Genomic DNA, 15,746 nt, shown 5'->3' with positions numbered 1-15,746 from the left:
TGTTACCTGGTAATTTTGTTGTTGTTGTTGTTGTTGGATCCTCCTCATTCTTGTAGCATGACATTTCTCATTCTCCCTGATCTGAACTGAGAGGCTTATTAGCTATCATATGAAAAAAAATTCACAAAGTTGAGCCTCTTTCATGTAACAAAGTAGAGGTGGGAAAATAACTTCCTCCCAAGAGGGAGAAAACCAGCTCACTTCTAAAAAATAATGCTGGTACCAGAGAAAGGTGAGAAAATTGGTATGGCATAAATTTTGGGTGGATTGTGAAAATTTCTAGTTTGAGAGCAGCAGAACCTCTTGGCAGTCAGGTCAGAGGGCTGTGCCCTGAATAGGCAGTGCACAAGTGAGTATGGTTTTCGAACAGCCCTTTTTACAACAGATATCTCTCAGAGGATACCAGGTCCCTATTTTCAAAAGATCACCTCAAGCAAGGGTTCAGAGCTCAAATACATACCTTTGTCTCACTCTACTAGCAAAATCATGAAAATGCATTGCCATGTGTGAGAGCTGGTGATGGGATTCAGCTCAGTAGGAGGCCCCTTCCCTCCATACGCTCCTATATGATCTGGTGTGACCTGTGTGGTCAGTCAGATTTACATGTCTATGTATGTCAGCCATTTTACAAAAAGTCAAAAAGGCACATGGCGCCCTTGTATCTGCTAGATCTGTTATTAAAAGTGACTTAAAAGAAAACAACATCAACAAAACACTTTGGTTTGAATACAGGACACCTTGGTTTTATCCCTTCTGTTGTGTTAGCACATTTATGAAAAATCTCTTTTCTGTCGTGCAGGTGTAACTTTCATATCTAGTGCTACAGAGTATTTTCAGAGATGAAATGCAAAACCAGATCCATTTTGCAATGTACATCTGAACAATCACTGGGTAGAATTGGTGCAGAAAAGATGGTGACTGAAGAGAAACTGGACCCAATCCTTCTCCAATGACTCAAGGAGAAAACCAAAAATTCCATGTTTTCAGCAAAAGAAGGACGGAAACAAGATTATGCCTCTCACATGGGCATCTTGTAGAGTCAGGGTTCAGCTTTTACTAAGTAGGATTTGTCCAACAGAGAGTTAAGTACTCCACAGGAACTGGAGCAGCTGCATTAGGGGCAGATACCCTGTCAGTGTGGGTTATTCTCTGTTTTGCTCCAGGGTTCTGATCCTTTCATTGCCTAACTGCATACACTTTTGTTTGTGATTTCTGCCTGGAACAAGCCAGACAGCTCCCTCAGAGAGAGAGCAGAGGCACTGTTTAAGATAGCTTGGCTCCACTGTTCATTTCTGACAGCACAGATGCAGCGTGAATCATCTTGCTCAGTTTATGCTTTTAGGTTGCTCTGAAAGGTGGTGGCCTTGAAGAGTTTAAATGTGAATCAGTTTAAATGTGAAGAGTTTAAATGTGAATTTAATTTGTAATACAGGCTGCCCAGATGGGATAGGTGTACACCAAAGAGCTTGGATTCTGTAGAAGGCATAACCAAATAAGGGGTTACCCTGGGGGAGAGGAACATAACTCAGGACTCCCCCTGCCTACATGAGCATTGCAGCTCCTGAAGAAAACTACACCGGCTTTGCCTGTACTTCTTAAGCAACTGAACTTGGCAAAGGTTCTTCTCAGATTGACACTGAAAAGATGAAAACACCTCCAAAAGCATGATTATAGGCTTAGATTGAAGCTGGACATTCTGAAGCTTGGTTTAGTTAAGATTTGCATGCCTTGTGCTAGGTCAAAAGGCAGATGTCGAAGCTCCCAGTGAAAGATGCTTAGAAAAACCTAGGCAGCTTCTGAGATGGGTGGTAGCAGATTGCCAAAACGCTGTGAGGCTTTAAATCTTAGATGTAGACAACTTTTACAGATCTAGCTGAGAGATTGCCTTGATAAATTCTTTTAAATTACCATGAGTTGGTTTGCTAAGTTACAAATGAGGTATAAGTAACCTCTCTTTTACTACTGATATCTGTGAGGATAACCTTGATAGGGAGCCACAATCTGTGCATTTTTTTCCTGTCTAAAGAGAATGCAACTGATATGCTGAAGCATAAATCCTGCAGAATAGGAAAGTGTGAGGGAAATAATCTTAAACAGAATACCCTATACATGTGAGCTGGCATTGCAGATATTTTTAGGGTCTCTGATCTTTAGATTCAGATTTTTGTAATAAAAAAATAGAGAAAATGTGTAAAAACTAAGGCTGCTCAACCTCGATTACTGGTATTTTATGCTAAATTGGGTTGTTCCTGCCAGAAACATTAAGCTGGCAAAGGGAAGCTTAGATGTCTTGTTATCCTATTGCCAAGAAAGACACGATTTTGAAAGCTCTACAGGGTGGACCGAGAGGCTCTTGCTGCCAATCTGTTCCAGTATTCACTGAAGAATGACTAGAATCAGCATTTCTTTGAAGAAATAGTGCTTCAGGCTTCTCTGGATGTGCACCGAATAGATTTTAACAATGGTGTTTATTTATGTAACATCTCTGAGGATCTTGGTTTTGCTCTATGGTGCAGGCTGTACTAGATTTTAAAGAAGCCAATGGCATCCAGAATAAGTGTTTGTCCTTAAAAGCATATGTAAGAAAAAATCTGAGGTAGTGCTGCTAAAGCATAAAGTAAAAATGAAGACCTGAAGTCCCACAGTACTCTACAAAAGGATACACAAGATTTCCTAGAGGAATAAGTTGTTTCTTTTAGAATTATTAATCATCTCTGTCCTAAGGACATATTCAGTGAGAGGCATAAAATCATGTTAAATATGTAGGCAAAAAATATGTTTCATTTTATGGGTGATTCATAATCAAGTTGCAACAGCATGGAAATAGACCTATGAATTCTTCAGATTGCTGACATTTAGAAAATTAATATGAATTTTAATTTGCTTTCATAGTGGACTATGAATCAGACAACAATAAGTGTCAGGAAAAAAAGATTCTAACGTGAGAGAATTCACCCAGCAAACTAAAGAGAAATGAGCATACCATTCCTTCATTCAGAAGAAAAAACAAAAACACTGTGAAAAACAAACAACAACAAAGAAAAAAAATGAAATACAATGCTTGTTGGGATAAAAAGAGGTTCCATCCACATTTCCTGGATTAGTTCATAAAACACATCTTTAAAGAGAAGTTAGCTTTGGCACTGATCTAGGAGTCTGAAGGCAGAAAATATCTGTCCCCTATACTTATACTAAAAACCTACATCTCTCTGTCCAGAAGGCTCATGAATCCCAAGGCCAAAAGGAACTTTTATTTACTTACTCTTGAACTCCTGCATGCCAGAAAACCATCTTTGGAGATTTCCACACTGAGCCAACTCGGCACGCTACTTACAAAAATATCCAGTCTTGACCAGAAGATTAATTACAGCAGGAAACAGCCCAGTCCATTGTAATCTGCTCTAACAGTTTGTTAATTTTATTTTAAAAACATCATCTAACATCTGATCCTTATAGGTCCCTTCCAACTCGGGATATTCTATGATCTAGAACAATGCAATCTGATCCTTGCTTGAGCACTGATCTTTTTTTTCTCTTGGAGAGCCTGAGTTGGCTAGGTTGAAAAGTCTGCTCCATTGAGATATTTTCCTCTCGCATGGAACTGATGGATCATGGCTTACTTACATTTTAAACTTCTTCACTCAAGGTGCCTTAGTCTTTCATTCAGACTTTCAGTAGGCAGAACAAAGTCATTGTCAATGTCGTTCTTGCACTTCTGATTTTTATTGTCTCTATTTTGTCAGGATTGCTTGTAAAACTGGGTGTTAGATTTAGATGTAGATAATGCCATTTCTCTGTTCTTGTTCCATATTAATAGCATCCACCTTGTTTCTTAGATCTGCAGAAATTCATGTTCAAGGGATGACACTGTGATAAACAAAATTAAGATGTGTGGGATGCCTGGAATTTCTCCATATTTTTCTTTGGAAATGATAAAAGAAGCAAAGAAACATTAGTCTACTTCATTTCTCTATCTCTTTCCAAAATCATTTCACTAAAAATCTGCTGAAGACAGGGAGGTTACCTCATTGTGCTGTTTCCGTATTCTCCATATCCCATTTAAAGACAGCACTTGAAGTGATCCTTATTCATTTGGGTTCTGTGGAAAAGAGGACTAAATCCTTCTCTGATCTGTTACAAAGAAAATTATGCCCTTCAGAAAGGTGAATACCAACTGAAAAAAGACAAGTCATTTTTCTTGAGAATTTATTTCAGGACAGTAGGACTGGTAGCTGTTTGTGGACTTGCAATATGTGTGTAAGTTATCAAAGCCAGCAAAGTCGATTCTAACATTGTGTACTGAAAGCAGGGCAGCCAAAATTGAGATTCTTCGTCAGTTTTAATATCGTCCAACTAAAGTCTACTAACTAGCCAACTGCACATCTCTTTAGTTGCATTCTAATTCATGTACTGTAATTAGGCTTGAATACAAAATATTGATTTTGTAGTAATTACATTTGTGCGATCATTAAGATAATGTTTCAGGAAATTTGCCTAGATTCAGCATGAGGTTCCAGATAATGAAATGTTCGCTCTACTGCTGTGTAGAAGAGCTTTTAAATAAAACTTAGTCTGTACTCTAGCTAATATAAATTTATTCGATCCTGCCCTCTGACTCGTTTGGCTTGGGATACCCTACCAAAACTGAAATATTTTCCAGTGCTGATCATGGATAATTAGAATAGGCCAGCTTTTTTTTTTTTTTTTTTTTTTTCTTCTCTGATTTGAGTACATCTGGGAAAAAGATGTATGAGACATATAAGAAATAATGCAGCATTTAAAGAGCACTGATTTATATCCAGAACTCTTGTCAGTTGCAGAACTAAATATGCTGCAGATAATCATTCTGCTGAGCAAGTTTGTAACTTCTCTGTTAGCCTTAAATATTACATACTTAATCAATGCATACACACAGAAAGAATGGCATCCTGTATTCCTGGGTAACAACTTATCTTCCTATTTGGTTATTCTTATATTATTTCTAGAAGTTTACGTCTCAACATGTGCATAAATGTATGTTTTATATATTTACATGGATACACAGAAAGAGACAGACTTGTTTATAGCAGCTACAAGTATATGCAAGTAACATGGTCTAGGTATAGAATATAGAAGAATATTTAAATTGCCTTTAATCTATATGCCTTGGTGATAGACTTTATTTCAAAGATCTATTACTTTAAAAAGGGGAGCCATTCATAAAATGAATGAGCAATGTCTAGAGCAATGATTTAGTTAAAGATTATGATAGCAATTAAATCACTCAGGTCTGAAATAACAAAAATGCAATTAAATCAGATCTTCAAGCAGAAATATTTGTAATTATCAATCCAGATGATCTGCATGTAATATGTACCATGAAACAAGTTTCATGGCAGGGTAAACATTCTGCATCTTCCAGGGGAGAAAACAAACAAACAAACAAACAAAAAAAACATTTCAATTAATATTTGAAGCATCAGGTGAAATATTAATTTAAAATAAGACATTTAGCTATATATTATATCACTGAATTGTCCTGAAATACAGAAAATAGTTTTTAGTAAAATAAATATTAAATACCCTAGACATATCCAGAAATATGGAGAAGCACTTAGTTAGAAAACCACATATTCAAATACAGATCTCTGGAGATTCATTGTGAGTATATGTTCAAAACCAGTAAATGCAAGTAATTTACTGGAAGAGATGACTTCATTGCAATAGGGAATATGTATTTTAAAAAGAAGGTTCCACATTCAAAAAGGTTCAAACAGTCCTAGTGAGTGACACGTTTATTACCCTACATTATGTAGGGTAATATAACTCTTCTTAGATCCTCCTGAACAGTAAGAAGGAAAGATTGAACAATCTAAAATTTGAGAAACCCCAACGCACTTCCATGTGTTTTTATGTGTACCAGATTATGCTATCATTGTTTTCCTTTTGCCTTGATAGTCATGCTGTGTGAAGCATGGCCATTTTGATTTCTTTAGAGAGGATCAGAATCAATTCTACAGAAAAACCTTGACTAGAATACTCCTTGCAAGGCACTAGTTTTGTTTTACAAAGCACAGAGCTCAGAAGGTTGCTAGCTAGTTTTCTCATTATTAACACCAAAACACTAATGATGGAGAAGACTTCTTTAGGATTATTCTCTCCGTATATTCTCTGTATGATAATTCTGTATTTATCAGCAGCCAAAATGGCGTCACACATGGAAAGCCATGTACACTTCTTTGTGAAATAGCTTTTACGTTTTTGACAAGATCTTGTACTACAAAAGTACCTAGCTGCTATTATTATCAAATTGCAATGTTTTGCATCTTTTTGTTATTTGAAATACCTTTTACCTGGCTAACCTGGCAGAGACTAGAGACAAGCCTAGCTGGGGGTGGGGAAACCTCCTGAGAACATCCCCTCTGGGCAGTGAAGCCAGAGAGCAGATGCAGAGCATGGGAAGGCAGCTTTCCAGGGGAGCTATAGGGCAGGCACCACTCATCTGCAATAGGGAAGAAGTTCAGATCATGCACTCAGTTGATTTTACATGAATGTTCAGGACTGATCGTGTTTGTGAAAGAATTAATTGTTCTCTGAGGAAGATGAGTGGGAGACGCTGTGGACAGCCCATCATGTTCAGCGTCACACTGAGGGCTCACTCTCTGAACTGAGCACTGATGGCTGAATTGCTTGCTCCCTGAGCTGTTGCAGCCTGCTTCTGCCCTCCTTAATTTACATGTACTTTCTCTGAACAGGCTATTAAGAAAATGAGAGAGGAAGAGTGGAGAATAAATTTGTTGTAAGATTGCATCATCAATTGAGAGAGGCCAAAGAGAATAGTTATAAAATACAATTCACTCCATAACCCAATTTTCAGACAAATCTCAGAACATACCGAGGCACAGCACCAAATTATTATGACAAGAACATTGCAATGTAAGAGCAGGCAAAATAAAGTGGGAAAGAAAAGCAAGGTAGGTGATTTAAAAGCAAGGTAGGTGTTAAAATCCTTAGGAGGGAGTTGTCTGACACCTTTCTAGCTGGGAAGAATAAATGAAATATCCTTCTCAGAGTGTCAGTGCCACAAATACAGAAGCAGAAATCAGTTAAAAATCAGGTTTGGAATCTTGGCCATCACATGGGTGAAATCCTTTGGTGTGCTGAACAGGAACGTATCTGACATTGGCCAAGGCCTACCTTTGCCTAGGCCTACCTTTGCCTAGGCCTACCTATGCTATTAGAAGGGGAGGGGGCTCTTCTTATCCGTGTCCCACATCTGCTCACTGTTGGGGATTGCAGCAGTTTGGTGAAAGCTGACCCTGTATAGGATATCCCTCATGTGTCCCTCTAGCTGTCATTGGCAGCCCAGCTTGTGAGGAGGAGAGAGGACAAACTCCCAGAGATGGCCCTGAGTGGTGGTCAGCTGAGTGTTGTCCCACCTGTCTCTCCTTGCCTCTGTAGGTGATGTATGCTCAAACCAAGACCCTTCTCCTCAGCTCGCCCCAGTAACACACACTCAGTAAGAAAGCAAAATAAGCTGAATTCAAGTGAAATGATTTTCAGATTTGGAAGTGCCCTGTCTCACTAGGGAGTCATGAAGCAGTCAGACTACCAGAAGTCACCACAGCATTTAATCTAAATCATAATGAGTTTAAACTTCAAAAACAATGACTACTGCTACTGAAAATCCTATAATCTGTGCTTTTCATTCAATGAGGCTGCACAGATGCTCCTGTAACGGCAGAGTATATGCTGAGATGTGTTTGTGAAGATACAAAACCATCTGGCTGTCACTTGACTTTATGTTAATAGTGGAGGAGAGCACAAAAGCTGTTAGTATCCCCTGGTACCCTAAGGATTTACCGTTCCCAAGCATGTGTGGATGGGGGAAGATGGTCCTCTCAGACATCTCTTCTCTGTGACTACAGCCTCTGAGCATGGAAGACTGTTTCCTAGCCAGACTTTGGTCTGTCAGCAAGTACAGATGACACATGATTTTGTCCATGTCCATGCCAGGCAGTTTCTATCCCGCAGTGAAAGGGGTGTGTGCTCACCTGGTGGTCCTGGTTGTTCCTGCTGAAGGAGGACAGCATCACGTGGCTGAAACTGAGCCCTTGCACCAGCCACAGCCAGAGCCTCCATACAGCAAGATGAAGAACCAATAATTTAATTTACCCCAGTGAGTTCCTTAGACTCGTTTCAAGATGGGTTTGCTAATATCCATCGCGTCACTGCTCCCTACTTCTTACATTATCAGCACCCTTCCCTAATACCAGGCAGTAGCAAAACTCAAGGCTGCCCCAAAGACCAAGACTTCTTATTTCTTTTGGCTTAACCTTGGGACCACCATCCTCAGCCCACCTGATAATGTCCAACCATCTTGATCACTCCTCTAGGTGTTACCTAGAGGAGCCTGGTCCTTATGCTGACACATTGCAATTCACATCAGACAGAGGCACAAACAGCACCAGAGGCAGCTGTTTAGAAAGGATGAGCCTAAGGCTCAATTTTTTGTCAGTGGGTATGATTTTTCGTTCTTTCTCTAGTGATAGCAGTGCAATCCCTACAGCAGGCGCAACTCAGTGGACAATGCCAGACTGAAGGTGCTTACGTTGGTATAGTTTACCCCTTGCTGTTATTAAGGTAACAGAGTTTATGTTCCTTAATTAGGAGGAGAATGTCTCCAATGCTCCACTCACCTATAAGAAAGAGCACACATTGCTGCCCCAGCTTCTTGTAACTAACCCATGAGGTTTTCAACAGCTTCCCAAATGCTGACTAGGGAAAAGAGACAATAAGGAAGGACTGTTTCTCATGTTTTTCATGAGCAGGATAGGCATTCAAAAACATACCATAAAGAAATGGCAAATCACACATCACGATTTCACTTCAAATCAGTTCTGGAGTTAAAATGTGAATAAGTAAGGCCTGGATCAGGATACATGCTGCTTGGTAAAACCAGGAGGGCAGTTTGGACTCTGGGCCACAGGAAGGAAGAAAGTGCTGGAGGTGGATGGAGAAGGAGCCGGCTGGGTTGATCAACAGATCAATGGGGTGAAAAGCAATGAAAGCAATGGGAAGAAGACATAGAGAGCTGGCCTACATGGACTACTTTTATTTGGTAGCAGCAAACAGTTACCAATGGTTACATCCAAAGCCTGCATGGTTTCAAAACTGATGACCAAAAATCTGTTTCTGAGAAGTTATAAGCAGAAGGGAACCTTCTCCATTTACATTTTACTGTGTTAATAGCTTGTCAAACCCAGTCAGTTCTTAACAGCATGTTTTCTGATGAACAAGTACCTACTATTCAGAGTCAGCCGATGTAAAAGTGGTAGCAAAGCTAACTTGGGATGGCTTTGGTTTGTGAACCAGAAGAATTGACAAAGGATATGATTTTCGCCTTTTAGCATTTGACATTTTTGAGACCCATTTTTCTTCTACACCATTAACTTCTTAGCTTGAAACATAAGATGTCACCATGATAGAAAATACATGCAGGGAAACATTCATTAAGATACCGTTAAAATAACATCAGGAGCAGTAATGTTCCGAATTTGGTGTGACACGAATACTTTTACTAATTCTGTAAAAGCCAGAGGAAAGTGTCATTCTAAGTGAATATTATTATAGTTTATATACCACATCGTGCAACAAATCTAATTCTTGCAGCAAATGTTATGCATGAAACAAATTAAAAGTGTTAGGCTGTCTGAATAACAGCTAATCAAATTAAACACTGTGACCTGGCAAGGTTCAGAGGATGAGCAATAAGCAGAGGCACCACATAACCTTGTTCCAGTGCAAGGGGGCGTACGGCTGTTCCCAAAACTGGCAGAGAAGGATGGTTACACCCACATCCCTAAATAGACACCTTGATGTGACTCCATGGATGAACCTCTCTCCCATGTGTTGTGCAGTGACAGGGGTTGCCGACAAGGGGATCAGGCTCATGTGGGAAGTAAGGAGAGAGCCTCAGGACTCGTCAGGTTGATGATTGGACTTAATGATCTGTAGAAAAGGAAAATATAAAATAGCATGATAAGTGGTGATGTTATGGCTGCATATAGGCAAAGTGCTTTCCTCTGGTGCCTTTGCTAACTCTAAACAACACTAAACTTTGGCCTTTTGGAGCCCTGAGGAAATATGATTAAGGAACATTTCTTACTTGAGATGTACAAAAGAGATGGACAAATGTTGTATAAGCAATTTCAATCCTGTCTTTTCCCAACCTTTTAACAGTTGTCTTAACAGTGTCAACATTTATGTTTGCTAAGTATACACAAATTCCCATGCCCCTATCCACACAGATATGTACCCTGAGAAATCTGTCTGCTATTAGCCAAGAAAGATCTCTGATGTGTTTATACTTTTGTAGAGGGCTGTGCGCATACAACAGGTTAGGCAGAAGGACACCTCTGGAGGTAGCTTGGTCCATCCTCCCTGCTCAAAGCATTTTTTTTTCTTTCTAAAGACATACTGGAGATTTTAAAAAATTTCCAGTTGCACATCTTCCTTTGCACACTCATTTATGCTTTTACTAAAGGGTACATTATTATAGAAACAACTGCTATAGGAAACCTATGCAGTATATTGCCAGGACTTTTAATCTATCATGAAGCTAAGATAAAACTATTAACAAGGCAACAACTTGTTATTTAGAAAATTATACATGATCTAGAAAACATGGAGTTTTCTTCTATTTAGTCTAAAACCAAAGTCACAGAAAATTACCTTGTATTCTCCAGGTAGATAACAGCAAATTGCATGCTTTCACCTTTCATATATAAACAGGTCCATAGTACACATTTTTAGAAAACAATCTAAATTACCAAGCCATTAATAGCAGATGAGATAGATGGTATTAAATAATAGCACATAAACTGGATTGTTATTTTTTTTCTGGAGCATTTAAATTTTCCAGGACATTTTTTTTTTTCCAAGAGGTAGGACATTTTGTCTCCTATTTTACAAATGTAGTATGAAACAAAAAGAGGAAAAGCACTCCCCGCTGCCTGCCTCCCCCAGCTCTCTAAGGAGGAGACTCATCATTGCACATACAAGAAAAACAGCCACCCACACACTGGAGCCCTTCAAGCAGAAAGCACCTGACAGGAATTTAAAAGTAGGTTTTCAATGGTGAAGTTGGCAGAAATCTACATAAAAGCAGTTCTTCAAGGAAGGGTATTATGTGATATGAATTAGGTGAATGTATTAAGTTCCTCCTTTTTTAAAACTGTGGAGTCTAAAATCAGATTATTGTTACCACAATCAAATATTTTGTTTGAAACAACTCATGTCTGCATATGAGGAATAATAAGGAAAATATAATGGAGAATAAAGTATTTTAATAAAATAAATTTTTACTATCACCCAAAATCTAAAATTTATTAGAAATCTCTGTATTAGCTGCTTGAGTTTTCAACACCCCCCCCATACACAGAGACAACAGTACACATAAAGCATTTAAAGTTAAATAGGTCAAATAAAGCAGTAAGTAAATATAGATATAGCAGTTTGTTTATTTGTTTTTTAAAGATTGTTTTATAAGAGAAGGTGAAGTGTTTGCAGTTTTTGCTTTTAGCAACAAAATCCAATGACTTTTTGATAAGAATTACATTAGTTCTTCCTAAAGGTTTTCAGGTCTTCATATGGACATCTTTAAAGCATTTTATTTCTTATCCTTTAGACCATATGGCTACATTAAACACTTCCTTCTTCTGACTCAGTTTTTTCATCTGTAATTAAGGTGGAAGGAAACAGTTGCTGATGATTAAGACCTCACTTAAATTTTACATTGCCATTGCATGGTTTATAAAACCTGAACCTAAGCAGCTTTCTTGGTTTTAACTTTTCTCCTTGTTTCTTTTAAAACTGAAGTTAAACAATAACCTCTGTACCTAGCTCATTTTATTCTGAAGTGCAAAGAAGATATTTTAAAATGGCTTACTGGTTTGCAAGTTATTGACAACTGAATCAGGAAGCTAATTTCACACTGGCTTTGCTTCTGAACTCAGTTTGGATCTTCCACATGTCAATGGCACAACAACATAAGTCCCTTTCCTTGGAGTGAGAGCCCTCTGATTTACACTGTTTGTAAGTAAAATAAAAACTGGGCTTATGTCCTAAATGACAATCCAGGTTACTCTAGAGTATTAAAGTGGAGAAAAAAATGTTACATGGAAGCATTAAAGAAAAAAAAAGAAAAAAAGAAAAAAGAAAAAAAGAAAAAAAAGAAAAAAGAAAAAAAAGAAAAAAGAAAAAAGAAAAAAAAGAAAAAAGAAAAAAGAAAAAAAAAGAAAAAAGAAATAAGAAAAAAGAAAAAAAAAGAAAAAATAAAAAAGAAAAAAAGAAAAAAGAAAAAAGAAAAAGACCGTGGGATACACAGTCAATGCTAAAGTCATATTCTAAAGCTTAATTTCAGGTTAAACTCTTGTATATCACAGACTTCTCTGCTTCTTCTCAGAACACAACAACAGCAAGGACAGGCTGCTGCTGCTGCTGCAGTTTGAACTCCTCAACCTGTCACTTGTACATGATTTTGCTGTACCCATTTCCAAGCTTTTAACAGGTTTCTTCTGAGAACAAGGTGAGAAATAACTCCTTCTCTAACTGGCTGAATGTAAAATATATGACTGAGACTTCTGTGAAATGTCAAATGTAACAGCTAGTCACAAAACAAACAAACAAACAAACAAAAACAGAATAGATAGTGTTGATAAATTCAGGCACTGCATGACTTTGTTGTCCAAACATGGCTAACATGCAGTTATTAAATTATTTAGTTCTTCTCTAAGAATTGTTGAACTGTTTGTAAGTGATAACTACCTGTAAGAACTGTTCTGTTTTGTGTAGCAAACAGAAGACACATGCACAGTTCTCCCAGAGTCTATCACTGATTCTGCTGTCTCACAGGTCTTCCTCAGAAACTCACTTCTTCCACCAGCTGCAAAAAAAACCAGCAACTCCAAAACGCCAATGCATACTTTGTTTATTTAAAAGGACAATTAGGTTACCACAGTGATGTGCAGCATACCATATAAAATGGTTCAATCAAATTCCTCAGCATTTTTATCCTCAACAGCGTGTCTGTTATATAGAATTAGGTTTCAAGATTTTAGTATCATTTGTAATTCATAACTGGGCCTCAGCATCACATGGAACCTCACTGTGTTACAGTAGTGAAGACACAGAGATATTGCTCTGTATCTAAATTTCTCTCGTGTTGAATAGAAAGGAAAGGTGCCTGATATGTAGGATTTGTAGCACTGAGCTGCTATGCCTTTTGTATGTCCAACTCCTACAACATTTTGAGATTTCTGAAAATTCGTTAATTATAGCTCACTCTTAACAGGTTTAGTTGCAAAAGGTCAGGGGGTAACCTTAAAGAAAGTATACTCCTGCGAGTGGCAGGCTTTATCTTTTGAGAGGTACAAAATGGATTAGAGACTGCACACACCTTCTTAAAAGCACAGAAATCAATTAATAATCCTTGTATTTCAGGCTCAGATTTTTTTTATTTTTTTTTTTATGCCACCGAGCACCAAAACAATGCCATCTGTGTAGTCACTCCCACTCTAACAAACTGCTGCATCACTAGCAGTTTTTGACAATAAAATCCTGGCTCCTGTTTCTGGACAGCATGACATTTCTCATCTCCACAAAACTTTGCTTCTGCCTGGTGGAGTAGAATTTTGGAGGAAAGATAAAAGGATTACGTGGAACTTAATGAAAAATAAGAGAATTGCTCTTTATAAATATTTTAAATGTCTTGTGGACTTTCCAAACATCATATGTGATGAATGGCTTACAAATTTAAATAACAGTTAGAAGACGTGCAATTTGACTTTCTAGTATCATAAAAGTCTAATCTTGGGAAACTTTCTACTAAGTTACAGGGATTTTTTTTTTCCTTTATTTAAAGCCTCTTCCAGAAATGAGTTATGGATTACACTGCAGCACATTAGCTGTTAGAGTAAAATTTGGCAACTCTGCCACAGTACACACATTCTTTGTTATGACTTTATAAAATTCCCTACAAACAAATATTGCAAATATATAACTGATGTCTGACGTCTTAGTCCATAAAGAATTCCAGTGCAGCCAAAGGACAAGTTCCAAAGTGTCTGATTTCTTGTAAAGGAGGATGAGGCAATTGATGTTGTTTGGGTACAAGGTAAATTGCCAGGAGAAGCTAGTATTTTATTTTATTTTTATATCTCTGCCTGCCATTAGTCATTGGGCCAGGATGAAAATTTCTGATGCTACATAAACTTCATGGTTGCATTTAGGCATTTGGCACTTCCACAGCATAGCAATTTAAATCACCTACTCATTTCAAGGGTTGTTCCACCATATTACCTATTTTTAGAAAGGTTATTAAGGAGAAGAAGACAAGGCATCGAGTTTTCTTAATCAGTCTGACTGCAGACCTGAATATGACACTACAAAGACAGTTTTGATTGATGTTATGACATCACAGGCTTGCTCATTTTATTTCACTTGTACCATGTTCTGAAGTAGATGAGATAAGGTTGACATGAAACTTAGGAGAGGGAGTTTGGTACTTTACAGGGATTCAGCTCATTTAAGATACCCATAATACTTACAATGTGGCCACTCTTCTTTTAAATTCATGTAGATCTGTAGTGGGAGCTAAAAAGTATTTCAGGTCTCATTTCATCAAGAATGAACTGAAAAGTCGGAATTTCCAGGAAATAAGATCTCAGATAAAAGCACTCTTATTTAAGCTAAATCTAAATAAAGTGCTTGGTGCCTAGGAAACAGTTCTGCAGGGGAACACAGCAAGAAGAAATAGTTCTTTTGGGGAGAGGATAGACGCATGGGTGATACTGACACCCCTCGATATCAAAATCCTTTAGAGAAGACGAGATTGTAGAATTGACTAAGGTTTTATCTATAAAAAGACAAAATTACTTGTAGCTTTTCAAGAGCCTGGCAGCTAACTTTAAGAGAGAAAATCAAGACAAATTCCATAGATTTTTCCCTTGTTTATGTGTACACATATATGGCTTTTAAAATGCTTTCTCTCAGGACTTACTAACAAAAAGCCATGAAATTAAGGGAAAGCATAAAACTGAAGTAAGCATGATAAAGCATGGTGTCTGATAAAACTAATGTCAAAATAATATTAAACAAGCTCAGTGCTGCAAAAGGTCTAAGCCAGTCAAAGCAGAGTGTGCCTGACCTCCTAGGAATTACCAATTGAAGAGGCTACGACTAATTATTCTATGCATCTACACATCCATGTCTGAAGGAGATGACTGGATAGTAGTGCTATTAGCACAATGCTTAGAGAATACACTGAGCAAGAGGCATAAAAAAAGAAAACTACCTTTGTGCATATAGAGAGGATAATCATACAAATGTTGCAATATTGATTATATAAAGCTAACTGCAGTATTTATTGTTAAATTGTGCATCTACAAAAAGGGTATTAGAGAGGCTATTAGGCCATTGGGCTTGTAATTAGGGCTTTTTTTGTTCTAACCTTATTAATTTTCAAACTGGCAAAACAACCATACTTTATCTCTATTCAGCTATCTTATTTGACTACATTATCCCTTTCCCTCTTCTTCTTTTTATTTTTTTCTTCCCCCCCCCCCCCTTTTTTTTTCTTTTCTTTTTCCCTTTTAGTTTTCCTTTTGGAAATCTTCATTGTGCACAAGATAAGATCCCTGGTGATGTTTCTATAGTTGGGTAGGGGAAAGGTAGCTGGCACTGGTGCAGTCCTCCACTTCCAGTTG

Source organism: Anser brachyrhynchus, assembly GCF_964034855.1.
Source record: "Anser brachyrhynchus genome assembly, chromosome: 4".
NCBI classification, from domain to species: Eukaryota; Metazoa; Chordata; class Aves; order Anseriformes; family Anatidae; genus Anser; species Anser brachyrhynchus.
The sequence above is the reverse complement of the archived record's forward strand: the minus strand, read 5'-3'. Positions refer to the sequence as shown.